The following is a 26,835-nucleotide window of genomic DNA, read 5'->3' as shown; positions in this document are numbered from 1 at the left end:
CCTATGCAGAGTCGTGGCCAGGCAGCTCTGTATGCTGCCCCAGCCTCAGGCACTGTCCCTGCAGCTCCCATTGGAGTGCCGGAGGGGGCCACTGGAGTGCGTAGGAGTCGGACGGGGGCTATGCCGCTACATCCAGGAGCCGCATAGAGTGGCCTCCGACCCTGCTCTCTGGCTGGAGTGCAGCATGTCCTCTGGAATGGCAGCCAAAGCATGAAGGGGCATATGAATGTTTAGCATATCTGGCACATAAATACCTTTCAATGCTGGCTACAAAAGTGCCACGAAAAACCTGTTCTCACTTTCTGGTGACATTGTAAATAAGAAGAGGGCAGCATTATCTCCCGTAAATGTAAACAAACTTGTTTGTCTTAGCGATTGGCTGAACAAGAATTAGGACTGAGTGGACTTGTAGGCTCTGAAGTTTTACATTGTTTTGTTTTTGAGTGCAGTTATGTAACAAAAAATCTATAGTTGTAAGTTGCACTTTCACAACAAGATTGCACTACAGTACTTGTATGAGGTGAACTGAAAAATACTATTTCTTTTATCATTTTTACAAATATTTATAATCAAAAATAATGTACACTGATTTCAATTACAACACAGAATATAGTATACATGAATGTAGAAAAACAATCAAAATATTTAATAAATTTCAATTGGTATTCTATTGTTTAACAGTATGATTAAAACTGCGATTAATCGTGATTAATTTTTTTTGAGTAAATCATGCGAGTTAACTGACTAATCAACAGCCCTACTCTTTAACCTACATGAGTGAATATGGTAGTCATGTGCAGTTTTCATGTGGAGAATGCAACAGGATCTACACGGGCATTTTGCAATAGACCATAAACCTATATTCAAGGAAACAGTTGTGATTCTGTCCCTCCCTGTTTATGTGAAATATGGTGGCTAAAGCTGGGCAGATAAGAGTAATGAATTTGGTTTCACAGGATTTCAGTATTTTGAAATTAGGAAAGGAAACCAAAAATTTCCAAGTGCTCCATGAAAGGAAATGGAGCAACAGAGCGCAGAAGCCCGACAGGCTGCTAAGGAGCCAGGTGAGTGAGCGGGCAGAAAACAAATGTAAGCTCTTTGGGGCAGATACAGTCTCTTCTTCTGGGTTTGTACAGTGTCTGGCACAACAGGTCCATGTCCATGACGGGTGCTCTGAGGCACTTATGCAATCGATCAATCAATCAGTAGCGTACACAGAGCATCCCTTGATGATATTTTCTGTATTCTTTCTTTTCTGACATATTATACACTGATCAGATGGGATTTATCAACACATAGATTCGGAAAAATCCCATCACACAAACCAACCTTGTTTCTAGGAAAGACATGTTCTAGCTCAGCCAGAGAAACATTGATATTAAAAGAAGGAAAGAAAGGACCATGAAGAATGTTCTCCTCAGGTACTAGGGTTACCAGGTGTCTGGTTTTCGACACCAGGTCAAAAAGGGACCCTGTTGGCTCCGGTCAGCATCGCTGACTGGGCCGTTAAAAGTCTGGTTGGTGGCACAGCAGGGCAGGCAGGCTCCATGCCTGGCTCCACAGGGCTCCCAAGAAGCATCTGGCATGTCCGGTTCCTAGGCAAAGGGGCAGCAAGGGAGGCTCTGCACGCTGCCCCCGCTCGGAGGTGCTGCTCCAAGCGTCAGCTCCACAGCTCCCATTGGCTGGGAACCATGGCCAATGGGAGCTGCGGGGACAGCACCTGTGGGCAGGGACACTGCACAGAGCCACCTGGCCGCCCCTCCATGTAGGAGCCAGAGGGACATGTCGCTGCTTCCCGCTGCTGCCTGACATCAGCGCCACCCAGAGCCCGCACCCTGAACTCCCTCCCACACTTCTCTTTCTCTTTTTCTGTCCTGATTTCTCCCTCCCCTGATTTCCCTATTATCCCTCCTTTATGGGTCAGCAAAGCCACTGTCTCCAGAATAACTGTCATATTTGTGCTTACATGGGGTTTCAAAATTAATTTGGAGGATGGGTCCAGGATTCTCCCTATGTAAACCCAGAGGGTAAAGAGTTATTCTGTGTACAAGAATTTGCTGGCCTGCACAGCGATAGGAGGGGTTGGGGGGGGAGGAGTGGGAAGGAAGGAAAGACATGAGTCAAAAATGGTTTAACAGTGTTTAAAATACATTTTCCCCATATCTTATAAACTCCCGTCTCCTTTGCTTTTTGGTATTATTCCCTTCTCGTTTATGTCACTGCTGAGCCTACCACTTTCAACCAATAAAAGCGCGTGAGTGAGAAGCTGAGGGGGTATGAGGAGCTTACTGCTGGCAAACTGTCTGGAGATTCTTAAAAAAAAAAAAAAAGCCAATCAGAGCTCAAGGATTACAGTAGCCAAGGTGGAGAGATTTTCATAGTTATGGTACAGATATTAAGACAATCATATAGGTCCAGATTGTGACCTGTTCTCACAGCACTGGGGGCCCTTAGGGTGTGTCTAAACCACATTTTGGACCAACAGACTTGGGTTTGTAGGGCTCACATTACTCGTCCAAAAACAGCTGGGCAGACTCCTTCTGAAGTTGTAGCTTGGGCTCTGAGGCTCAAGGAGGGGGTGGGTATGACGAGTTCAGTCACAGAGACCACCTTGGGACATGCTGAGATTACCTCTAAGCTTCTTTCACAGACTAGATTCCTTCCTACTCTGGGCCCAATCCTTTCCCCTAGTACAGTCCTTGTTAGTTTCAACAGACATCTTAGGTGGAAAGCAGGGGCTCTCTCATGACTGGTGGCCTCCTTTGTTCTGTTCCACCCACTTCTATAGCTTTGGCACGAGGTGGGGATCTTTTATCTCTCTGGGTCCCCACCCCTCCTTCTAAATGGGAAAAGTACCAGATTTAAGATAGATTCTAGTATCCTGTGACATGGTCACGTGTCCTGTGAGACCTCATTACCCATGGGCTGGCCCACACATACAAAGGAAGACTTGCAGGTAAATAAACCATCTACAACCAATTGTCCTAGTCAATGGGAGCCATCAAGATTCTAAACCACTATTAAAGGCCTATACTTTGCATAATTACAATAGGACCTCAGAGTTATACTTCATATTTCTAGCTTCAGATACAAGAATGATACATACATACAAATCAGAGGAATACATTCAGTAGGTTATAACCTTTGTAATGATACCTTACAAGAGACCTTTTGCATAAAGCATATTCCAGTTACATCATATTCACATTCATAAGCATAATTTCATAAAGCATATGAAGTGCAGCGTCACAGTGGGGTTCAGAGCCCAAGCTGCAACTTCAAAGTGCTATCTACACAGGTATTTTTAGGGCACTAGCATGAGCCCTGCACTTAGCCCAAGTCTCTCAAACCACACTTGGTGGTTTGCTCCAAAATGCTGTGTGGACATATCCTTAGTTTCTACAACTAGTCTAAGATGGCTGAGATTACCCTTCCCTATCAAACTACTACACCTCTATCTTTGGAGCTTTTACAACTGTTACTTGGCAAATCGGTTACTTTGCCATGTTGGGTTTAATCTGAACAAACACCGCACAATCTCAATGAAAATCCTAAATCTTCCAGACCACAATCCTAGGGGGTCTCCTTTTCTAGAGAGATGCGAAGGAGGAGGTGCTGAACAAGTGTTTTTCATGTAAGCCTTTTTTAATTTTTTTTTATGATTATTTGAAGTGTTTTTGTTTGCTTCCTTGTTTGTAAAGTTTATCATCTCCCCCAATCTGCAAAAAAGGGAAAGGCAAACTGAGTGTTGCAGAATATGCTATGTAACTTAGATAAAACATGCTCATCCTGTTATTGCTACTCACTAACCGTACTTGTGAAAAGTCTTTTGGAAAAAAAACTGACAAAGAAAGCACTCTCCTGGCTCAAACCATAAAAAATGGGAGAACTTCTGGACAAATGCTGCACACAAGAGCTACAGAAGAGAAACACACTTCAATAGTATAACCAGAAGACTATCCACACTTTTCTTTACGAGTTGTTTCATAGTCAGAAGAGAATCTGGAAGTATGCACTTACACCAAATTAGCCCTATGCAGAAATTACAGTCAGAAAGTAAACAAGATAACCTAAAGTCACAGTGAATCAGCAATCTACATACTACAACCAGAAGTTGTATTACTGTGATGGTCTCTGCTGTGGCATATCTAAAGAGGCTTATACCATATTTACAACTTTGAGCATCACTATTCAGTTAATTGCTTCAACTTGGAAACAACCTATCAATATCATGTAAAGTCAAGTTATGATTCTGCTCCTCAAAGTGGTTTTTAATACTTTTGAAATTTACATAAATGGTTCTAGTTTTATGGTGGGAAAGCAACTTGTTCGTTAAAATAATGTATCTAATTGCAATAATCCAAAACAATAAAATTTTCAAAATAATCCTTTCATTACAACTTTAAATCTTCTGTTTTTAGAGAATCTAATTCTATAGAACGCTGTCTGGATAAAATTTTGTACAATGTTATTATTTGCATTGTGGTAGCACCTAGAGACCCCCATCAGTACCAGGCACTGTACACCCAACAAAAAGACAGTCCCTGCTTCTAAAGGTTTATAATCCACAGCCACAATCCTGCAAAGGTTTATACACAGTGGGTAGTCCTATTGACTTCAGAGGAGCTACAGGTAACACACCAAGTAAATTATGTGTGTAAATCTTTGCAGGATCAGGGCCCAAATATATGATAACTGACAATAAGTGGATACAGCAAACTGATCAAGAGAGGCAAGACAGGGAAACCATGAAACTATCATGTTTAATATAATAAGCCATAGTGGGAGGATACCACAAGTACGTACAAGTTTTAAATGAAGATTTACTGACATATCCCTCAAAGAAAATTGTTCAGAAAAATGAAAACCTGCCACAAAGATTTAAAATAAGGGGCCAATTACAGTGTATATTATATTGCAGTTTCTGTTACTACAATTCAATTCTTCTGTCAACAAATGTTAAAAAGGAAGTGAGAACTTCAAAAATCATATTTTTGACGCCATAAATTATTGAATAATACAAAACAACCGTTTTGACAGTCTATCTATATAATTCAGAGGAATGTATTTGCTTGATAGTTTATTTCACACTTCCTTTGCCATCCGTGGCCTGCAAGTTCTCCACTGGTTCCATATCTGAAATACCAGTCAGCTACATTAAAGATACAACAAGACATGCACTGCCAAGATCACTTTATCTCTATAAACAGACCTCAGCAGAAAAATGGAAGCCTACAAAAACAAGCCAAGGCTTTGAAAGCAAACCAAGGGTTGTAGTAAAAAGTGTGCTGCTGGGGTACTCGTCTTTCATAATAAACTAAAATTAGAGAGATTGTTTCATTAACTCCAAAAAAAAAAAAATCAATACTACCTTCAGTTAAAAACATTTTTTTAAAAGAGCATTTTCATGGAAACATTGCCTTAATAATTCAACTATTTATGGTCAATTTACAAAATGCAAAAAAAAATTGTTAATACAAAACTGGTTTATGTTTCAGGTGTGTCACAAGCTCACCCAATACATTTGCAGGTTTAAAATTTCTTCTGTTTTGAGAGAGAAGAGGAAGTTACTCACCTTGGGCAGTAACAATGGTTCTTCGAGATGTGTCCCCCTATGGGTGCTCCACTTTAGGTGTCTGTATGCCCCTGCACCTCTAATCGGAGATTTTTGGTAGCAGTGTCCCGTTGAGCCCACACATGTGCTCTCCCTCCCTCATGGTCTGCCTCAAGCTATTTAGCACTACACAAGCAAACCCCCCCTCACTTCCTTCTCTACCACAGAGTCCTATAGAGAACTCCAAAGTAGAGGGGAGGAGGGCGGGTTATGGAGCACCCATAAGGACACACATCTCGAAGAACCATTGTTACTGCACAAGGTGAGTAACTTCCTCTTCTTCGAGTAGTGTCCCTATGGGTGCTCCACTTTAGGTGGCTCCGGAGCAGTACCCACTACTGGAAGCTGGGATTTCGGAGCAGAGACTTTTACTACAGGAGTACTATGGAGTTGAAGATGGTGTCAGTGGCCACATCTTCAGTGGTCGCATAATGTTCTGCAAAAGTATGGACAGAGGCCCCAGTCATTGCTCTATAGATTGGGGAGATAGGGGTAGCCCTATGGAATGTGATTGAGGTAGGAACTGATCTCATGGAGTGCATATGGACGGAAGCAAGTTGTGCCCTTGCTAAGTGATTAATGCAACTAGAGACCCATTTGGACAGTCTTTGAGGAGATATCACAGAGCTTTTGGATCTTTCTGTGGATGAAAGGAAGAGTTTAAGGGATTTCCTGAAGTCCTTAGTCCTGTCCAAGTAGAATGCTAATGTCCTTCTAATATCTAGCATACACACAATTGTCTCCCAGTTGTCACAATGTGGTTTTGGGAAAAAAACAGGGAGATGGATCTGTTGATTTATATAAAAAGTGCAGAAAAAGTAGGGAGAAACTTGGGATATGACCTTAGAGTTGTTATTTTTTTTAATGACAAAGGCCGTGAATGATGGGTGTGCCATCAGGGCCGCTATTTCTCCTATGTGCCTAGCTGAGGTGATGGCAATTAGAAATGCTCTCGTCATGGACAGGTGTAAGAGAGAACAAGTTGCCCTGGACTCAGAGGGAGGTCTAGTCCAAGCCCTGAGAACTAAATTAAAGTCCCAGGCTGGAGCGGGTGGTGTCACATGGGGGGAAGAGAGTCCCAATGCCCTTAAAGAATCTACATATTAGTGGTTGAGCAAACTCCAAGTGGGAAGCCATTTTCACCATGAGATGTACCTTAAGGGAGCTGAGTGAGAGTTTAAAATGTAGTGCAAAATCAGAGGGAGGAAAGATGAGGTTGGGTCTGTCCGTTTGGAATGGTACAAACTTGGAGTCGTTTCCATTTTGTAGATAGGTATGTGGAGTGGTCAGCTTGTGGTTGTGTTGCAACATGTGTTTCAGCTTGTCAGAGCATTCTGCTTCTAAGCCTTGGAACAAAGAAAGATCCAAGCCTGCAGGCGGAGGACCCATTGGTTGGGGTGAAGGGTCAGTCCATTGTTTTGAGAGAGCGGGTGAAGAATGAGCTGACATTAGAGGAACAGGAGGGCATACTGCCATCTGCGTCAGGTAAGGGAGCCAGACTTGTCATAGTCAAAAGGGGCAATCAGAATAACTCTCGCTTTATTTTGTTGAATTTTCAACAGAATCTTGGATAGGGTAGGAAACTGGGAAGAGACATACAACTGGGCCCTTTCCACTGGGAAGATGAGGGCAACTGCCAGTGAATGTTTCCCCAAGCCAGCCCTGGAGCAGTAACCAGGACCTTTCTTGTTCCGATAAGTAGTGAAGAGATCCATAGGCCGGGTTTCCCCAAAGGGTGGCTATATCTTGCAGCACCTCTGAATTCAGTATACACTCATTGTCGTGAGAAAATTCCAGCTGAGACTGTTGGTTGTCCCATTCTCTATCCTTTGTAGACAGACAGCTGAGATGAGCACATTGTGATGGGTGCATCAATTCCAAAGTTTGAATGCTGTCTTGCAGAGGGAGGGAGATCTGGCAGCTCCTTAGCAGTTTATTCAAAACATACAGGTCACATTAAGACCATCATAGCCGTTGTGGGTTGTTTTTGATGAAAGGCAGAGTTTGTGCACAGGCACTCCTGGCAGCCCTTAGCCCCAAAAGAGTGATGTGGAAGGCCACTTGTTTTGAACCTTGTAGTTGTGTAGGTGAGCTCCCCAGGGTATTAGGGAGATGTGTCCAAGGGTGGTGAATGTGGGTAGCGAGAGGAATTCTCTCGCTTGTACTGCATCAGGTTGGTACTGATAAAGTCCAGTCATTGTACCGGGATTAGTATGCCACTACAATGAAGTGAACCTTGGAGAATACCCTGTGTGGAGCAGTCTGTACCTATAATGATCCTGCCCCAAAGGTAAGCAGTAGAAAATCTCCTGTACAATGGATGTATTGAGATATGGAAGTAGACACCCTGTAGGTTCAGGGCTAGAAATCAATCTCTTTGCTCTAGAGCTGGTCCTAACTGCTGTGAAGTGAGGTAAGGTGACTTCTGAGTGGTGTGACAGGTGTATAGATGGCAGCTGAGGCTATAAGGTATCATTGTTCAGGCCCCCGACCAGCTCATCAAAGTGCTTGTAAGAGGCAGTCTGAGAGGTCATGAACTGGGGTGCAGACTGTTCTCACTTTTGAGCCCTGGGCCTCTTACACTATGGCTCATAACAGCACAGAGATGGTGAGTATTGAGAAGATTGTGATCTGTGGTGTGGTTGAGAGGTATATCTTCTCTTCTGTTCCACAGTGTAGATTCCTAAGGAGCATAGTGCGGTCCGAGAATCCTTCAGGATGTGGAGAAAAAATCTGTCCTCTCCGCAAAGAGTCTGGCCTTTCAAATTGGAAGTCTGTAGCTCTTTGGGTAATCTAGGAGGTGTAGCACACAAAAAACAAACAAACAAAAAAACCCACAACCCACCTCAGTACCACTGTCATGGAGACTGGGCGGGCAGCTGTAACAGCTACATCCAGTGGTGTCTCTAGGACCGATCTGGCTATTAACTGACCTTCTCTAAGAATGGTCTGAATCTGTTCTTTTTGTGTTTCCAGTAAATGTTTCAAAACATCCTGGGTTTCCCAAGATTAACAAAATTGTTTTGGCCATGACAGTTTGGTAATTTATGACTCTAAACAGTAATGTTGTCGATGAATACGCCATCTTACGAAGCCTGATCATATGGAGTTGACTTGGCATTATGTTGTTTGCTTCATGCCTTAACCTCATCCACTATGATGGGTTGGACTGCAGATGTTGAAAACAAAGTCTGCCTCTTTGGGTAGAGATGTAGGGTTGTTTTTGTTTACACTCTGTTGCCGGTTGGTGCGATGGAGGCTGGCTCTGCCAGATGATTTTGGTAGGATCTAGAATCAGCTCATTCTTTGGGAGGACAGTTCTAGATGAGAAGGTAGTGTGCAGAATTTCCACCAACTTGTGATGTGTATCTGCAGCTTGTCTGCCACCCTCTTGGTGAGATCCAGAAAGTTCTTAAATCTTCACCTAGTGATGAGGGGTGGCCAGCACAGTCTCATCTGGGAGAGATGAGGAGAAGTGTGCTGAAGAGGTAGCTTCCTCTTCAGGTGGTTCCCCCCTACCCCCTTTCTTTCCTGTTCTGAAAAAGCTTTTCTCCTGCCCTGGTCAGGTGCTCTCCCAGGTGCCAGGCTGCAGCAAACCATCTGGTGGACTCTCCCTGAGAGACACCAGAGACGGTTGCACCATATGTGTGTGTATATACCCGAAGAGTTACAATATGGCCGTGGGAGGGAGAGGCAGGAAGGCAGGCAAGGGCGGTTGGCGCGATGGAATTGGGGATGACCCTTGTAGTGTGGTGGTGGGCCACCTTGAAAGGCCAGGGAATGATCTCCTCTTGGCCAGTGTCAGATTTGTCAGTGGGTAAGGGTACCGCTGACTGGGGTATTGGCAGTACACCGATTCTGGGTGCCGGGATGTGTTCAATACCAGGGTCCTGGTACCAAGTAATGGGGATTGGGGTTCTTCCCCAATCATCAGGTCTCCAGGGTACCAGAGCTCATGCAGTACCATGGGTTCATTTGGTACCACAGAGGAGGGTCCGTGGTACATTGTCAGCACCGATAGTTGGGCACAGCACTCCCTAAATGAGAGTTTTGCCCAGTCCAAAAAGTTTGTTGATGCTACTTTTTTAGAGACGGTATGGTAATTGTCTCTCCCTGGGTACTGAGGCCACAGGTTTCCAGTGTATCAGAGTACCTGTGTTACCATGGGCTCCTCTGTAACTCCAGAGGAGTGTCTGTAGCTCGTATGGATGGTTGGGAAGGTGCAGAACACTTCCTAGATGGGAGTTGTGTTGCATCTGGTACCAAAGAGTTTCTCTATGCCACTCTTTTAGAGATGGTATGGTAACCGTCCCCTCTCCTTAGGAGATGATACCATTGCCTCAGAGCATGATGGTGGAAGCCTCTGGTGTCTCCGTGCAGAAGCAGAGCTGACAGCAATGCTTCTCTGTGTCCCTCTTTTAGAGATGGTACGGTAACTGTGCCCTCTCCATGCAGTAGTTGCCCAGAGTAGAGCTCAGAGCAGCACAGGGCTCACAGAAGTCCCTTGTCACTGCGGAGAGCAGAGCCCAGAGCAGGGCAGAGCTCACAGCAGGAAGCCCCTTCTCAGGTTTCAACTTCCAGAGCTCCGGCACCCAACCATGCGGCAGCTGAGCTCACAGCAGGAGCTTGCTGGTATTGTCCTACCCAGGTGGCCGTTCTGGGGAGTCTCACTGGGATCAGTGCTGAGATGGCTGCACTGGGGAACGCCTCTCTGGCTGGCCACTTGCTCGGAGGAGCCTTTCCAGTGGGAGTCTGCTGGTGGCTCCCCCCCCCTTCTCCTCTTCACCACTCGACCCCTTTTAAAGTGAAGGCTCCGGGGTCAGTACCCACAGAGATGATCCGGGGTCAGCACCCACCGGAGTCCCCTGCAGACTGAAGTGTTTTCTCTACAGGCAGGAATTTTAACTTCAGCTCCCAGCTCCTGTGAGGCTGCAGTTTTAGGTGTGGCAGGTAAAGCACTTCTGTGAGGGTCTCCCAGGCACAGTGAGTGTCTGGCCATTACAGGAACTGACTCCTGGCGGAGAGGCACCGCCTGGAGCAGAGAGCCAGGCAAGCCCCTGGGCAGGGGTCGTCATCCTCTAGCAGGGAGGAATATGCAGAAGAACAGCGTCTTTACTTTTTTTTTTTTTTAAACTGAAAAAGAAAATTATGAGTCTACTAGATGCCTGGGGGGAGAGGGGAAATGCCCTCAGACAGAGAAGGAAAGTGAAGTTCTTTTCCTTTTTCTCTTTTCTTTTTAAATCAAAGGAATAAAATAAATAAAATAAAATAAAAATCACTACCCAAAGTACTTTTAGGGAGAACAAAGGTAACAAAACCAACACTACTTATGCTAATGACACAGATAAGAAAGGGACAACTGCTCCTTCCATCAGAGGCCAAAGGCGGTAGAGAAGGAAGTGAGGGGGGTTGCCTGTGCAGTGCTGAATAGTCAGACCCGAGGGAGAGAGAGCACATGCAGGGACTCAACAGGACACTGTTACCAAAAATCTCAGATTAGAGGTGCGGGGGCACACAGACACCTAAAGTGGAGCACCCTTAGGGATACTACTCGAAGAAGAATACTTGTACAGGTGTATTCCCTATTTTAAGTATGGGAGATCTCTCCCAAATCTGTAGACTCCTTCAAGCCATTAAAAACCTATGAAGTGCAGCCTGTATAACTTGAGGAGTTGTCCTTGTAATTCTGAAATAACAGCACTGAAGTTAAACTGTTTTCAGGGATTTTACTATTGAGTCCTAAAAGATAACAAAGGAGATCTCTGGCCACCTAACATTAACTTTAAATAAATCTTGGAATACATGGGAGATGCTAATATTCAAAAAGAGCAAGTGGGATGACCCAGTTAACTGTAAGCCAGTTAGCCTAACATCGATCCCGGGCAAAATAATAGAAAAGCTGATACAGGACTCACTTAATAAAGAATTAAACGATAATAAAAGGCTATTTTATCAAGCAGGAAAAGGCATAAAAAGAACCAAGGCTGGAAGCTGAAACCAGACAAATTCAAAGAAGATATAAGTGACAGTTTTTTAACAATGATTAATCATTAGAACAAAGTACCAAGGAAGGTGGTGGATTTTCTATCTCATGATGTCTTCAGATTCAGAGTGGCTGCTTTTCTGGAAGGTATTCTTTAGTCAAATACAAGTTAATAGCACTGTATTGAGCCTAACTGGTCAAGAACGTGACACACAGGTAGTCAGACTAGATGATCTAACGGTTCCCTCTGGCCTTAAAAATCTATGAATCAATAGATTGCACTATTATTATAATCAATTCTTTTACTTTTTAACAAGAAATGCATTATGATGAAGAGGTGAGAATCTTTGTACTGGAGATGTATTTTTTATAATCAATGATAAAAACGAAGCTATGAAACTACTTAGTAAATATAGCCTTTGTTTAGTGGAGTTCCTTTTACTCCTAAAACAAAGGAAGTTCTTCAATACATAAATCCCACTAAGAAAGTTCAGACAGTGGTACCAGTAGTTGCCTTAAGTCCAAACAACATTATTAGAGAAATGTCGTTATTTAAAAAAATTAAAAAACACTTTTTTAAAGTTAGGAAATTGGAAAGTAATTAAAAAACCTTTAAAAGTCAGAAAGGCTGAAATAGTTGGCTAAGATTGAAACTCTAACTTCATCTCTGCCTCCTAACTCCTAATCACCAGCTTCCATCTATCTTCTGCTATCTTTCAACTGGAGAAAGTTCCGCATACAAACCCACCCACTAATCTGAACTGAGATGCGAGTCCTTCCCCCAGCCCCTGGCTTAGGTCAAAAACCATGTCATCATCTTACATTCTTTCCTTATAATATAGTCCAAAGAAAACCCTTCCTCCACAATCCAGCACCTTGTTAAGGCTGGACATCCCAACTCTACCTACTTCACTCTCCCAAAACGGAGGAGACATAGCCAAGAGAAGGACTTTTTCCATATCAACCCTGAATTTTAGGATTACAGGCCTCTTACACAAGATACAGAGTATATTTATTTATATCTTTAGCTCAATCTGGTCAAACTTTAGGAATTTCTATTAAAAAACTCTTAACATTGGTTGTAAATAAGAAAGTTCTTGGGAAAATGTATACTTTAGTATAAAACTCCCTCATTTGGATGGGGGAAAAATATCTGTGACCCCACACATAGCAAGAAGGGAGGCTAGTAGAGTCCAACCCATCAGCAAAGATCAGCAGGCCTGGGAAGTACATGGAAGAATCATCAGCTCCCTGTGAAGCTCACAAGAGCCAAACTGTAGCCAGTTCTACCAGAATTTATAAACTTCACAGACTCTTCAGAAGTTCCCTCAGTTTCAATAAATCTTATACACTCAGCCAGAGCCCCAGTCCCATCCAGCAAAAATTAGCTCCTAGTCACGGTCCCTTTTCCTGATCCTGTTGAATTCATTATATTATAGGGGGGGCTCACAGATTCCATGATAGCATTGGAGAGCACTGTTACAATCGCAATACTGCTCAAGTCTCTGACCTGTTCTTCAGAAAAGCCGGAAGTAGCTGGCAAGGGGGGGCGGGGGGCGGGGGAACCAACCCCAATCTCCAGACTTCAAGAATCAGACCCTAAGCAAAGAAAAGGAGTCAAATGGAATGAAAATGCTACACTGATTGTCTGCTACATGATTAATTGACAGAAAAAAGGAGAAAACCAACTGATGCCAGTAACAACCATCCAAAATGCAAAAAAATCTTAAAATATAAGATATTATATATATACACACACACATATGTTTGGGACCCAATTTAACACATTATCTACAATAAAATAGAACAGAATTCTCCTTTAAAATGGATTAGCGCTTATTAAAGTAAAAGAGTAAAGTAAAAGCAATTACATTATGGGCCAAATTTTCAAAAACTTATATAAAAGTTGCACACAAAAATATGGATTTACTGGTGGCCTCAGACTGTTCACTGCCTGCAAAACAGCTAGTTACGTATGTTTACACATGCATTTTCGTATTTCAGGTGAAATCTTGGTCCCACTTAAGTCAATGGAAATTTTGTCACTGAATAATACAGCCTGGATTTTACCCTCTGTCTGCCCACTTTGGGCTCCTGTTTTTGAAGAGCTAACCCTGTATACACTACAGGCTATCACAGACCACAGATAAATAAAAGGTGCTTAGATGTATTAACTGTCTGTTCTAGTCAGTAGACTGAAACGAACTAAAATCCCGAACAGGTACTGATACTGTGTGGTAGGACTGTTTTGGACTGGCCTTTTTGTTTTTAATTTTTTTTTCCCCCAGTGTCTGCTGCACTTGCAGGTATATGATCTTTTAATGGGATTTTTTTAAAATTGGCTCATAGCAAGGACTTTGACCGCTGTTGCAAGCAAGGAGCCATCCATCCACCTCCAGATCCAAACCAAACATCCCAATATTTTGTCTGCTAATGACTGCATTATTGGTGTTTATTTTGTTAAAGAAATGCAAGGCCAGAGCTCAGTTACATTCCCTCCCACAGCCAGGTAAACAAATGAAAAACGTGTTATATGGGACAAAAGGACTAGGATACTATTCTCTAGGTGGCTTACAGGATTTTTCACGCATCCATGCACATGCATAATAAATCTTTTTTTAAAACTGTTTTACACTTCATTTCCCAGGACTTACAGTGATTTACAGAGATATTACCACTTCAGTGTGCACACAGAGAAACTAAGGCACATGGAGCTTAAATCACTTATTTAAACTCACAACATGAGTGAGTGGTAAACTTGGAAACTGAATGCAGACCTCCTGACTCCCTGTCTTATTCTATAATCATTAGACCAAACTGCTTTCCTCTGTACTGGTAGTACAAACCTGGCTTAGAAGTAAGTAAGTAAGTGAGAGAAACCCCACATATCTTTTACACACTCATAATACAGCCATATTTTATATTTACTACTGAGCAACACTTAATACCAAGAAAATAATTTTTAAAATTTCATAACCCAAGGAGAGCCAATATACAAAAACACAAATGTTGTGTCCTTTGAAGAATGTAAAAAGTGAAAAAAAATAAGTGACATGGCTGCTTAAGCACAAGAGAAGTGGTGTTGAAATCCTAAACTAGTCTTGTGATGTTTCCCCACACAGAACACTTTCACCTTTAATCTTTTCATGTCAGAAGATGCTGAAGGAGGAAAGAAGAAGAAACACACTGAAGAAACATAAGGCGCAGCATGAGAAATGTGTGTACTAAAGAGAGACTGGAGAGAAAATAAAAACATGAAAAGGAGTAGAAGACAAGACATAGAAGGAAGAATTTTCTGTAATATGTATCATATAAAATAATGTACCCCAAAATGCACATAATTTGATGTTCCAGTTCATTCTCAGAGTTCTTTGCCCAGTTAGTTTTAAAACAGTTTACATTGTCATTCTTGTCAGAATTTGTTATTACAATGCTCTCCAAAGTAAAGTTAAATCATCTCAACCAAATCATTATTCCACGCCAGATTACAGAGTTATCTGTAGGATTCTGACAAGTGATCAAGACTGGTCTCATGCCCAGGCCAGCAATAGTGTGTATGGCACCAGGAAGGCTTAATTCCTTGTTTTCAGTCTCTGGATCGCTCCCTGAGCCACAGGGCCCTTGGAGTACTGTAGAAACACTGGTCACAGAGGGTGCTTTGCATTGCTCAGTATCAACCTGCCATTCAGTTCAAGAGTGATGATGACGGGCCTTAAAAGATATCCAGTCTAGTTTTCCTTAGGCAAAAGTACATTCCCTCAAATTGTTTACATGTGGTAAATTGGCCACGCAAATGAACTCGTTGATCTGTCTACACCATCAGTCATGTGCCACCTGTGATGTTGACTAAGCTGCACTAATCTTAGCACTAAGTTCAAGCAAGATGCACTTTGGGCCTGATACTGTTAGGAACGTCACACAACATGGGTCAGGATGGGGGGAAAGGTACAACGGTGGTGTAAAACTCATTTCTGCATACCTCTAATACAGGTCCTACTGAGTGCAGAGGAGCCACTTTTGCTGAGTTAGAACAGTCTGAGGGCCGCTCAACTTTACATCAGCTTCTACTGCCCCCAAGAAGCCAAAACAACAGTTGGTGGGGACTGCCACAGTGGAAGGATGTGCCCAGCCACACCCACTTTCACCAGCCACATCCTACATGCTGACAGGCAGGAGGCAGCATGGCATAGGAGCCTCTCCTCTGGCTCTATATCCTTGGAGAATACTTGTTTCTCTGGAATGATCCTCTATGGCTAGAAAAGCAGGCTCTAAGACCAGAGTTTTTCAACAGTATGGTACAGAGGAACTGCACCACACCAGAAGATCTATCCTGTTTTATGTTGTGCAGCGTATCTATAGTTAAGTGTGGCATTACTCTGGGGAGGCTGGTGATGCCCACGAGAAAGAACGTAAAGGCGTAAGTAACAGACAAAAGAACAAGAGACACTCCCTTCAGAGAGACAAAGACAAAGGAAAATGGGAGACAGACAGAAGAAAGACGATGAGATGAAAGACATCAGTAGTGGTCTTAAAATGTATAACCTACATTGTTCCTCCAATAGCAGTTGATACTCTAAAAGGAAACATTTTGCAGCTGGATCCAGGATTTTGTAGTACCGTTGCCCTGGGAAGCAACTACTTGCAGAGGCTACAGAACACCACCGCTCTCTAGTGTGCAAGCCTTTGAAGGGAGACCACCTCTTACAAACAACCACTTTTGCTAACTCCCATGAGTGGCTGCTCTTGGCAGGTTTTACTGTATTTTCTACACAAGCAGTAGAATTTGCAGGGTTGGGACTGAAAATTCTCTAGATCTGAACAAAGTATTTTAATGCACCCAGAGACTTCAATATAAAAGTCTCCTCTAGCACTTGACTATAGGCAGCCCCACACTACAAGAAAACACACATTTTCACTTTTCATTCCCATAGCCTCTCAGACCACACCCACCTGGCAACAAATTGATGGGGGAAAGGCAAACCTGTAATAATACATTATGTCACCCTGACATTGGGCCCCAAAAGTGGGGAATGAAACAAGTAGGGGGTAAAAAGAGAACAGTGCACAGGAACAGTTAGCCTAGGCATCATCCAAAGTGAAATGGCACATGGTGCCTCTGAGGCCCCCAGTCCTGGCTCAGAAGGCAGCAAAAATAAAGTCAATAAAGTATATTTTTATGGGAAGAAAGCAGAGAAGGGAAGAGCAATAGAAGCTTCAGGGGGCTCCCCCTGTTGGAAGGAAAAGAGGAGATTTGAAGAAACCTGCAGCCCTGATTCAGTAAAGTACTTAAGCACTTTCTTAACTTTAAGCAGGTGCTTAAAACCCATTCACTTCAGTGAGATTTAAGCACATGCTTAAATGCTCTGCTGAATCAACTGATGTCCAAATAAAGTCTTCTCCAAATAAAGTCTAGTCTCTCACTGTAAAATTGATATTTTTGCATATTGCACCAAATTAAAATTATGTATTCCTCAACAACCCTGAAGACTGTAGAACAACTGGGGACATACTGTGCAAGTACCTAGTGCTACAGAACTTTTGGATTTTGGTTACTGACAATGTCACCTGAATTACAGGCCAACAAGTTGTGCTGAAAAGAACTTTAAGGATTAATGTCTGTGGTGATGATCCCCTCTAGCAATATATGTAGTGCTAATCCCAGTCCTTCTAGCTGGGTATTTGATGATCTGCCAGCCTCACACAGAACCAAGAAATGGGGAAAGTAGTTAATTTCATACCAGTTGGAATGCACAAGGTGCCCAGCCCTGGAAACGATTATGAGCATCTGGCTATTTCCTGAGTCCACACAGAACAGAACAGATAGCTCTATTAGTGTATGGACCAAGGTTACATGGGAAAATTTCATAGCTGAATTGTGAGCTGGTCCAGCACTTCTGTGGGAGTCCTTGGAGAGTCTGTGCATGTAGACACCTGATCTGATGAACTCTCTCATGTATCTTCCTAGGAGTGACAAATGCCCTATGTTTTTATCCAAAACTCTGTCAGGGGTGGCCAGAAGCTTGACTTCAACTATGGATATGTGGGATGAATGCGCCAGGCACTCATGTGACCCTGTATGGTGATACATACATACTATGGATTTCTGTGGTCTGTTTACTGGTACTGAATCTAAGTACTGCCACATCTCCATTCCAGCCAGGCTGTCTTTCAGCTCACAGACAACTATTACCAGTTGTTAGAGGGGCTCTTGCCGTTTTGGTTTCTTGCCATGTTCTGTTTTTAATTCGAGCCTGTAGGCTACAGCGTTCTATTTGGATTAAAGAAGTCTTGGCACAGACTGGACAGGATATGGCTAGGCAGCTGCTTGAACCCTCTTATGTACAGACTTTATGTTAGTGTTCAAAAGTGTTATGACTGAGGGCAAGAGGTGTCACTTGTCCTCAGCCATAGATACTGTGAAAAGCAGTTAACGAGACTTCTTGGGTAGCATGCAAGCTGATTACTCAGCTGGTGTTACTCACGGAGATTCTGGAGGTGCTGTGGCAACTCCAGGATACAATGTTGTTGCTGGTTTGTGAAGAAAAGCCTTGGGTCCAATTTTTGAGGAGGTAATCAGCATTTCGTGATGAGAAGGCAGGTTGCCAGCTATTCTTAAGAAAAATCAGCAAGACCATTATCAATGTCAATAGTTGTTTTTTTGAGAATCTTGCTTATTTTGATCAGTATCTCATCTCACCCTTTTGCAGTGGGGCAGCTTAGACAGTCCAAGTACACAGATTTCCTTGAATCCATACAACTGAGTTACAGAAATTATAGACATGGGATGGAGACGGCACTGGGTATATGTTTATGATCGCCTCGATTCCATGGATGAAGATAAATTTTCAAATCTCCTCAGCATTGTCCTGTGTGTCTGTTCCCATTGACAGGAATGGTAAATAGATTTCAATGGAACGATATTAACCCAGCACTGAGCACATCTGAAACTTCTATCCAAAGCATCTATGCTGAGTCTTTTACATCTAGCTGCTCCTTGGATACCACTGATCATGAGTTTTTGTGAGGGACCTCTGTGACATGTAGCAGGGATGGAGTCTCTCTCAAGTGGTTCTCTTCCTAGCTTTCCAAAAGGACCTAGAGGGTAGCGATGGACAATTGTTTCTTTTCCCTCCAAGGGCTCACTCTTGGAGGTTATTTTATCAGCTGATAGGTATTTGACACCAGAGTGATCAGTCTATTGCTTTTTTTTTTTTTGGTGAAATTACATTAGACCTTGGGTTGGGTATGGTTCCCTGGCTTTGTGCAAATTAAACAATTAAATAAATAATCCTTCCTGTTTCGCCTCATGAGCGGTTTCTCCAGCCCATCACTGTGACGAGTTTGTCACACTCTTCCCAGAAACAGCGTAATTCCCAGATCTCCCCTCAACTAGCCATCTCTCAAAGGGAAGTTCTTGCTAATTACTACCCAGACTCAATCCTCCTGTGTTTGGGAAAGGTGACTATTAAATTACAGGTGCACTTGGACATCCAGTGACATTCCAGCAAGTGTAGACCATCAGTTAGGAAACAACAGAATTGTAACTAATTTATATCAATCTTTGCAGTCAACCCTCCTAACAAAAAAATGCCCATATATGAAATGCTGCGAAAAGGATCTGGATAAACAGATTACCCCAAAGGAGTGGGTTCACTCTGGAAAAGAGAACCAGCAACTTCATCCTGCAGCTCAATAAAATATTTCTTCAAGATATTGTTTCAATGGTACCTCACACTAGTCAAGTTAAAATAGATACATAGCTTGAATGGGAATAAATGTTGGAGAAATTGTGGTGAAAGAGGAGATTTTGTGTATATATGGTGGACATACCCAGTCATTAGAGAGTACTGGGATGCAATTCATAATCAAATATCACAAATTATTGGATAATTTATTACCAAGTGATCCTTTGGGTAATCTTCCTAGGGCTTCCTAGTGGAAATGGTCACACAAAAGGAAATGACGAATTAATCTCTCATTTGCTAGGAGCTACTTAGCTACTGATAGCCTCTCAGTGGAAAAAGAAAAATGATCCAACCATCAAGGAATGATTAAAAAAAAGGGAGTTGATTGTTATGGAAATATTTACACACCAATTACACACTTAACAACACAAACAGAGGACAAATAGGTATTTAGACATTTGATTACCATTGATTCAGTACTCAGACCAAGTACATTCACCTAAAAAAAGGATCAGAATACCTATCCAATTTTGTGAATATTAACATTTGATAGACATGCCGTGTTCGCTAAACATGTAGTTAGAGATTTCTCTCAATTTAATAAGATCACTAGACACGTCATGAGTAGTATAAAGATGTTTATTCTGTACATGCTAATGCCCTGTTAAAAAGAGATCTGATTATTATTATAATACTGTACAATGTTTCTCTAAGCAAAAGCTCACTATTGTAATGATTGCTGTATTCTCTCCAATAGTTACATGGCCAGGATTTGTAAACTTGTTAAAACTTCCTAAATAAAGAAACAAACAGTTTATTTAAAAAAAGAGAGAGAGAGACCGAGTCCGAGTATGTTAGCAGTGTTTGTTGGAAGTTAAACTGGACATTCTGATCATGCTCAACCGCATGGCAGCTTTTGATATAACGGACTATGATGTGTTGCTTTCGTGACAAACATCTTCCTGGTGTAACCTAACTGCTCTCCACTGGTTTAATTAATGTGTAGGAAGAAGACCTAAGTCAATTGGTGTTGACGGCTACACTATCATTTTTAAAGAGTATGATCTGCAAAGTACATGATGGTACACAGGTGTGAATATATTACCCTGTGAACCAGGGGTGGGCAAACTTTTTGGCCCGAGGGCCACATCGGGGTTCTGAAACTATATGAAGGGCTGGTTGAGTTATTAAATTGCTCCCAGTAGGAATGTGCTACTTATGGTGTACTACTTACAGCTGCCAGTCCTGGTGCCCTGAGCAGCGTGGTAAGGGGGCGGGGGAGGTAGGGAAGGCTGTGCCTCCCCAAAGAGCCTGGTCCCTGCTCCCTATCCACTCCCTCCCACTTCCCGCCCCCTGACTGCCCCCCTCAGAATCCCCGACCCATCCAACCCTCTGCTCCTAGTCCCCTGACTGCCCCCTCCCAGGACCCCCCATCCCTAACCACCACCCCTGGGCCCCCACCCCTTATTCAACCCCTCCCCCTGCTCCCTGTCCCCTGACTGCCCCAACCCCTATCCACACCCCTGCCCCCTGGCAGGCACCCGGGACTTTCACGCCTATCCAACCGCCCCCTGCTCCCTGTCCCCTGACTCCCCCCCCAGGACCCTCTGCCCCTTATCCAACCCCCCCGCTCCCCGCCCCCCTACCATGCCACTCAGAGCACCAGGACTGGCAGCCGTAAGTAGCACACTATAAGTAGCACATTCCTAGGGGGAGCAATTTAATACACTACACCTCGCAGCTCTCACAGCCGCCCTGCCTGGCAGGAGTTTGCAACCCCGCTGCCCAGAGTGCTGGTGGCATGGCGAGCTGAGGCTGCAGAGGAGTAGGAGGGGGAGGGGGCTAGCCTCCCAGGTTAGGAGCTCAAAGGCCGGTCAGGATGTGGCCCACGGGCCGTAGTTTCCCACCTCTGCTGTGAACCCTATCTAATGATACTTTCTTCATCCTTTGTCAACTCAGAATCCAGGTCAGGTGTCTGAGTGACAACAACATAGCTGTCACACCGCTTGACAATTTCTCCCTCCCTCCCAAAGCAAAAAACGCTGTGTAGAGCAAATAAAATCTATTTACTACTCCTTGATCTCCACAGCCCGACGTGGTGTTTTTACACACCTCCTGTAAGTGCAGATTCCTGCTTTTTCAGAGTCTGGGACACGGTGGCTAATATATCAGTAAATATTTCTGAAGTGCCTATCACCATAATCTCAAGTAGATGCAGTAGTAAGCAGCAAATACAACAGCTCCTCAGAACCAGGAATCTCTCCCGATACTGTATTTAGCAGCTATAATAGTTCCTCCTACGCTGCTCTATAAATGGCACTCCGCTCTGTGTGAGATATTCTCCCCTCTCCTTTGTTTATAGGCTCAGATATTGCAATCATTTGCCATCAATGTTGACACGGGAAAGTTCAGTCCCTTATCCAGAAGAACACCTGGATAATATTGCCAGTTTGATGCTTCTGAGCCACCTTGTACTCCACTCTGTAAAAGCAGAGTTTTTCTGCTAAGTAAAAGCCTTTGTTGTGAAGAGGCTCTCTTTCTCAGTGTCCTAGCTTATGGACAAACACTCATTCAGAAGCAGAGAAACAGTTTGAGAATTACTGCATAACTCTTGGCCAATTCTTTTCCTTGGAAAAGGACATGGTTTGATAATGCTCCATGGATTGGACATTATTTGAAAGTGGTTTAAGTTTTTATTTAAAAAACAGAACAAGCTGCACCCTTCATCCCCTAACAAAACTGTTTATCCCCTAACAAAACTATTACAGCAGACCATGATCAAAAAGCTCAACTATTGTAACTTCCTCTTAGCAGGGCTTTCCCTATACTTTCAGCTTGCTTTGAATGTAGCAGCATATTTGTTCACTGGCTTCAGCAACCATGATCATACTTTCACCCCACGTTCTCTACATTGTCCACTCATAAATTGACACCAAATTGAATATTTGTTGTTGTTTTATATAAAAAGAGCACTCAACAATATTACTCCCAGCTAATACGATAGATTCAAGTTCTCCTCCTTGGGTCTTTGCCTGGTGCATATCACAGTTTCTTTTTTAAAACCAGTTCTGAAGTATGAGTGGCTAAGGATTACAAAATCTTCACTCTTACTATGATGTTGTTAACTCTACACCAGAGTTCAAGATCTGGTAAAGAATTTCTCTTTAAAATGTTCTTAAAACCAGAACTCATTTATTTTTAATTTAAAAGATTCAGGCCTTTTTTTTTTTAAATTGCAAGTATATGCTATTTTAATCCAGTACACGCCAATCACAGCACAACTAAAGCATATGCATGCTGAAAGGCACTGTGCTGCCCGGCCAGCAAAAACATTACCATGTGAAAAAATTCTGTGCATGAAATTCTCTAATTAGCTGCTCCTAGCACGAGTCTCTAAACCCAACAACATAGGTCTTAAATGGAAAAAAATCGTCTACTGGCAACTACCAAAGAAAGAAAGAGAAATAAAAATGCAACTAGATTAATTCTATGGAAAACATCACTAGACTAGCACTAAATATCGTTACATGGTAGACTCGTATGAAATAAATATCTTCTCTCACACAACCCAAAACTTTTACTTTCTCATAAAAATCGATGTGTCCTGGTCACATGAACAACAGAGGGTATGATGTATCATGGGGATAGTCCAGTGGTTCTCAAACTTTTGTATCGGTGACCCCTTGCACACAGCAAGCATCTGAGTGCGACCCAACTCAAAAAATATAAAAAAGTTTTTTACATTTAACACTATTATAAAAATGTTGGAGAAGAACATAATACCATAAGAATGGCCCTGCTGGGTCAAACCAAAGGTCCATCCAGCCCAGTATCTTGTCTTCCGACAGTGGCCAGTGCCAGCTGCCCCAGAGGGAATGAACAGAACAGGTAATCATCAAGTGATCCATCCCCTGTTGCTCATTCCCAGCTTCTGCCAAACAGAGGCTAGGGACACCATTCCTGCCCATCCTGGCAAATAGCCATTGGTGGACCTATCCTCCATGAATTTATCTAATTCTTTTTTGAACCCTGCTATGGTCTTGGCCTTCACAATATCCTCTTGCAAGGAGATCCACAGGTTGACTATGTGTTGTTTGAAGAAATACTTCCTTTTATTTGTTTTAAACCTGATGCCTATTAATTTCATTTGGTGACCCTCTAGTTCTTGTGTTATGAGAAGTCGTAAACAACACTTCCTGACCTACTTTCTCTACACCAGTCATGATTAACCTCAACCATATCTCCCCGTAGCCATCTCTTTTCCAAGCTGAAAAGTCCCAGTTTTTTATTAATCTCTCCTCCTACAGAAGCCGTTCCATATCCCTAATCATTTTTGTTGCCCTTTTCTGAACCTTTTCCAATTCCAATATATCTTTTTTGAGATGGGGCAATCACATCTGCACACAGTATTCAAGAAGTGGGAGTACCATGGATTTATATAGAGGCAACATGATATTTTCTGACCTATTATCTATCCCTTTCTTAATTATTCCCAGCATTCTGTTCGCTTTTCTGACCGCCGCTGCACATTGAGTGGATGTTTTCAGAGAACTATCCACAATGACTCCAAGATCTCCTTCTTGAGTGGTAACAGTTAATTTAGACCTCATCATTGTACATGTATAGTTGGGATTATGCTTTCCAATATGCATTATTTTGCATTTATCAACATTAAATTTCATCTGCCATTTTGTTGCCCAGTCGCCCAGTTCTGAGAGAGCCTTTTGTAGCTCTTCGCAGTCCGCCTAGGTCTTAACTATTTCTAGTAATTTTGTATCATCTGCTAATTTTGCCACCTCACTGTTTACCCCTTTTTCCAGATCATTTGTGAGTATGTTGAATAGGACTGGGCCCAGAACAGACCTCTGGGGGACACCACGATTTACCTCTCTCCATTCTGAAAACGGACCATTTATACCTACCCTTTGTTTCCTATCTTTTCACCAGTTACCAATCCATGAGAGCACCTTCCCTCTTATCCTATGGCAGCTAACTTTGCTTAAGAGCCTTTGGTGAGAGACCTTGTCAAGGCTTTCTGAAAATCTAAGTACACTATATCCACTGGATCCCCTTGGACCACATGCTTGGTGACCCCCTCAAAGAATTCTTTTATATTGGTGAGGCATGATTGCCCTCTACTAAAACCTACATTCAAAGCAAGCTGAAATTATAGGGAAAGCCCTGCTAAGAGGGAATTACAGTAGATGAGCCTTTTGACCATGGTCTGCTGTAACAGTTTTGTTAGGGGATAAATAAGGGTGCAGCTTGTTCTGTTTTTTAAATAAAAGCGGGGTTTGGGGTGGAGGCTGACAGCTCACAACCCCCACATAATAATCTCGTAACCTTCTGAGAGGTCATGACCCCCAGTTTGGGAAACCCTGGGATAGGCTCCTAAAATCAGTTATACAATCCATCCCTCAATACAAAGGTTGTCTGTCTTTACAAAAAAACAGCTATTTCCTTGGCACAATATAAGCCCATTAACACTGAGCACACATTCATTTGCAAAATATTTCATATTCAAACATTCATGAATATTAGGCACTGTCCACAAGAGTCACTTACATTATGAAATATGATCTAATTACCATAAATTTTCTAGTAAAACACACAGATTTTTAGTAACCAAATTTTAGTAATATGATAATTTACCTCCAGCGTTCTGCTCTTCAATCTTTATGATAAATTTGGCAATCCTGTTTAGCTTTTTGAGATATTTATTAGGTTTGTGAATTATAGGTTTCTACTGTATGTATTTTTCTGTGAAAAAACTAAACCACGAAACAAATATGGTACAAGTGAAAAGGTACAAAACACCTACTGATATGATTTTAATTTTCACTGTATTTGTAAACACATGCGTTTCCCCTATGTTATCACATGGAGAATGCAGAAAAAGCTCCCCAGGCATTAGGCAAACTGGGCTTATAGAAACATAGAAATGTTGGACTTGAAGAAGTCATCGAGTTCAGCTTCCTATTCTGTGACAAGAACCAAGTCAACCTAGACCTTCCCTGACAGATGTTTGTTCAAGCTGCTTTTTAAAAACCTCCAATGATGGGGATTCCACAGCCTCCTTAGAAAGCCTATTCCAGAGTTTAACTACTTTTAGAGTTATGAAGTTTTTCCTAAAATCTAACCTAAATCTTCCTTACCACAGATTAAACCCATTACGCCTTGTCATAACTTCAGTGGACATAGAGAACAATTGATCACTATCCTCTTTATAACAGCCCCTTAGCGTATTTTAAGACTGTTATTAGGTTCCCCCTCAGTCTTCTTTTCTCAAGACTAAAACATGCCCAGTTTTTTTTAACCTTTCCTCATAAGTCAGCAAAAATAACGAGGAGTCCTTGTGGCACCTTAGAGACTAACAAATTTATTTGGGCATAAGTTTTCGTGGGCTAGAACCCTCTTCATCAGACGCATGGAGTGGAAAAAATGGGCCACTCTCATTACAAAAGTGGTTTTTTTCCCCTCCCTTGGTGTCCGACTGTTAATTGAATTGTCTTGTTAGACTGACCTCCCACTTGGTAAGGCAACTCCCAGCCTTTCAATTATACCTGCTACTGTCTTTTCCGCTCCATGCATCCGATGAAGTGGGTTCTAGCCCACAAAAGCTTATGCCCAAATAAATTTGTTAGTCTCTAAGGTGCCACAAGGACTCCTCATTGTTTTTGCTGATACAGACTAACACGGCTACTACCACTCTGAAACCTCATAGGTCAGGTTTTCTAAACCTTTTATCACTCAGACAAGAGTAAACAAGACTTCAGACACCGTGCACCACTGAACTTAATGTTGCTCAGATTTAAATGAAAGGGCACTGAACTGATTTTTGCCATCTGAGATGGATTATCTTTCAACAACAGAACCACAGGATCTTGAATATTTCCTGGGGGAATTCTATGCCACTGTGCATACACACAGTTTATGTCCCATGCAGATTTCTTTGCTTCCCCGCAGAAAAATGACTTTCTAATGGGGAAGCAAAGGGAAGCCATGAGAGCAGTCATACAATCCCCCCCCCCAGAAGTATGTTTCGGGTGCCCAGGGCAGCTGGCAGAGAGGTAAATCACTGTGGGGCAGGGGACAGGACTGGGCAAGACCTGACTGGTGGCTCCTACCCTGCGCTAGGCTCAGCTGCTAGTCCCAGCTGGGTTGGGGAAGACTGGACTTCCTCTTCACCTGCACAGCATCCGGGGTCAGGTCAGACCCACCCCCAGATTTCTCCCCCAGCTATAGAAAGCTCTGAAAACTGCACCCCCACCCGCCACACTTCCTGCGCCCATCGCTCCTCAGCTGCAGGGGAAGGGATCATTATACAGGGAGCTGCTCCTCCATCCACCCAACCCTCATGCATCCAGATCCCCTCATGCCCAGACCCTCCTGCCGAGCCTCACATCCCTACAAACCCAGAACCCCCCATGAAAAGCCCCAGTCCCCCTGCACCATCCCAATGAGCCACCCGGACCCCACCCTACCAAGCCCCAACCAGCTGCACCTGGATTCCCAACCCACTGAGCCCAGCATATGGACCTCCCCACTGAGCT

At 42.9% G+C, this 26,835-nt stretch overlaps 1 protein-coding gene and 1 long non-coding RNA gene across 9 annotated transcripts in view; one reads left to right on the top strand and one right to left on the bottom strand.

Annotated features, from left to right (window-relative positions):
* LOC142072208 (uncharacterized) overlaps positions 1-26,835 on the top strand; it is a 630,664-nt gene that overhangs the window by 266,165 nt on the left and 337,664 nt on the right. The window lies entirely within an intron of this gene.
* The window catches only part of JAK2 (Janus kinase 2), a 190,596-nt gene that overhangs the window by 134,880 nt on the left and 28,881 nt on the right, over positions 1-26,835 (bottom strand). Inside the window, exon 1 of one of the 8 annotated variants that reach the window (XM_048850408.2) lies at positions 13,108-13,186. The exons of 6 other annotated variants lie outside the window; for them this stretch is intronic. The gene's annotated coding sequence lies outside the window, so the exon portion shown is untranslated. Of the gene's footprint in view, positions 1-5,575; positions 5,716-13,107; positions 13,187-26,835 lie in introns of those variants that run through there. One more of the 8 variants, XM_048850405.2, reaches the window with a different exon arrangement.

The sequence above is a fragment of the Caretta caretta genome, chromosome 5 (genome assembly GCF_965140235.1).
Source record: "Caretta caretta isolate rCarCar2 chromosome 5, rCarCar1.hap1, whole genome shotgun sequence".
Taxonomy (NCBI): domain Eukaryota; kingdom Metazoa; phylum Chordata; order Testudines; family Cheloniidae; genus Caretta; species Caretta caretta.
Note: the sequence above shows the minus strand (reverse complement) of the source record. Positions and strands in the feature narration are given on the sequence as shown.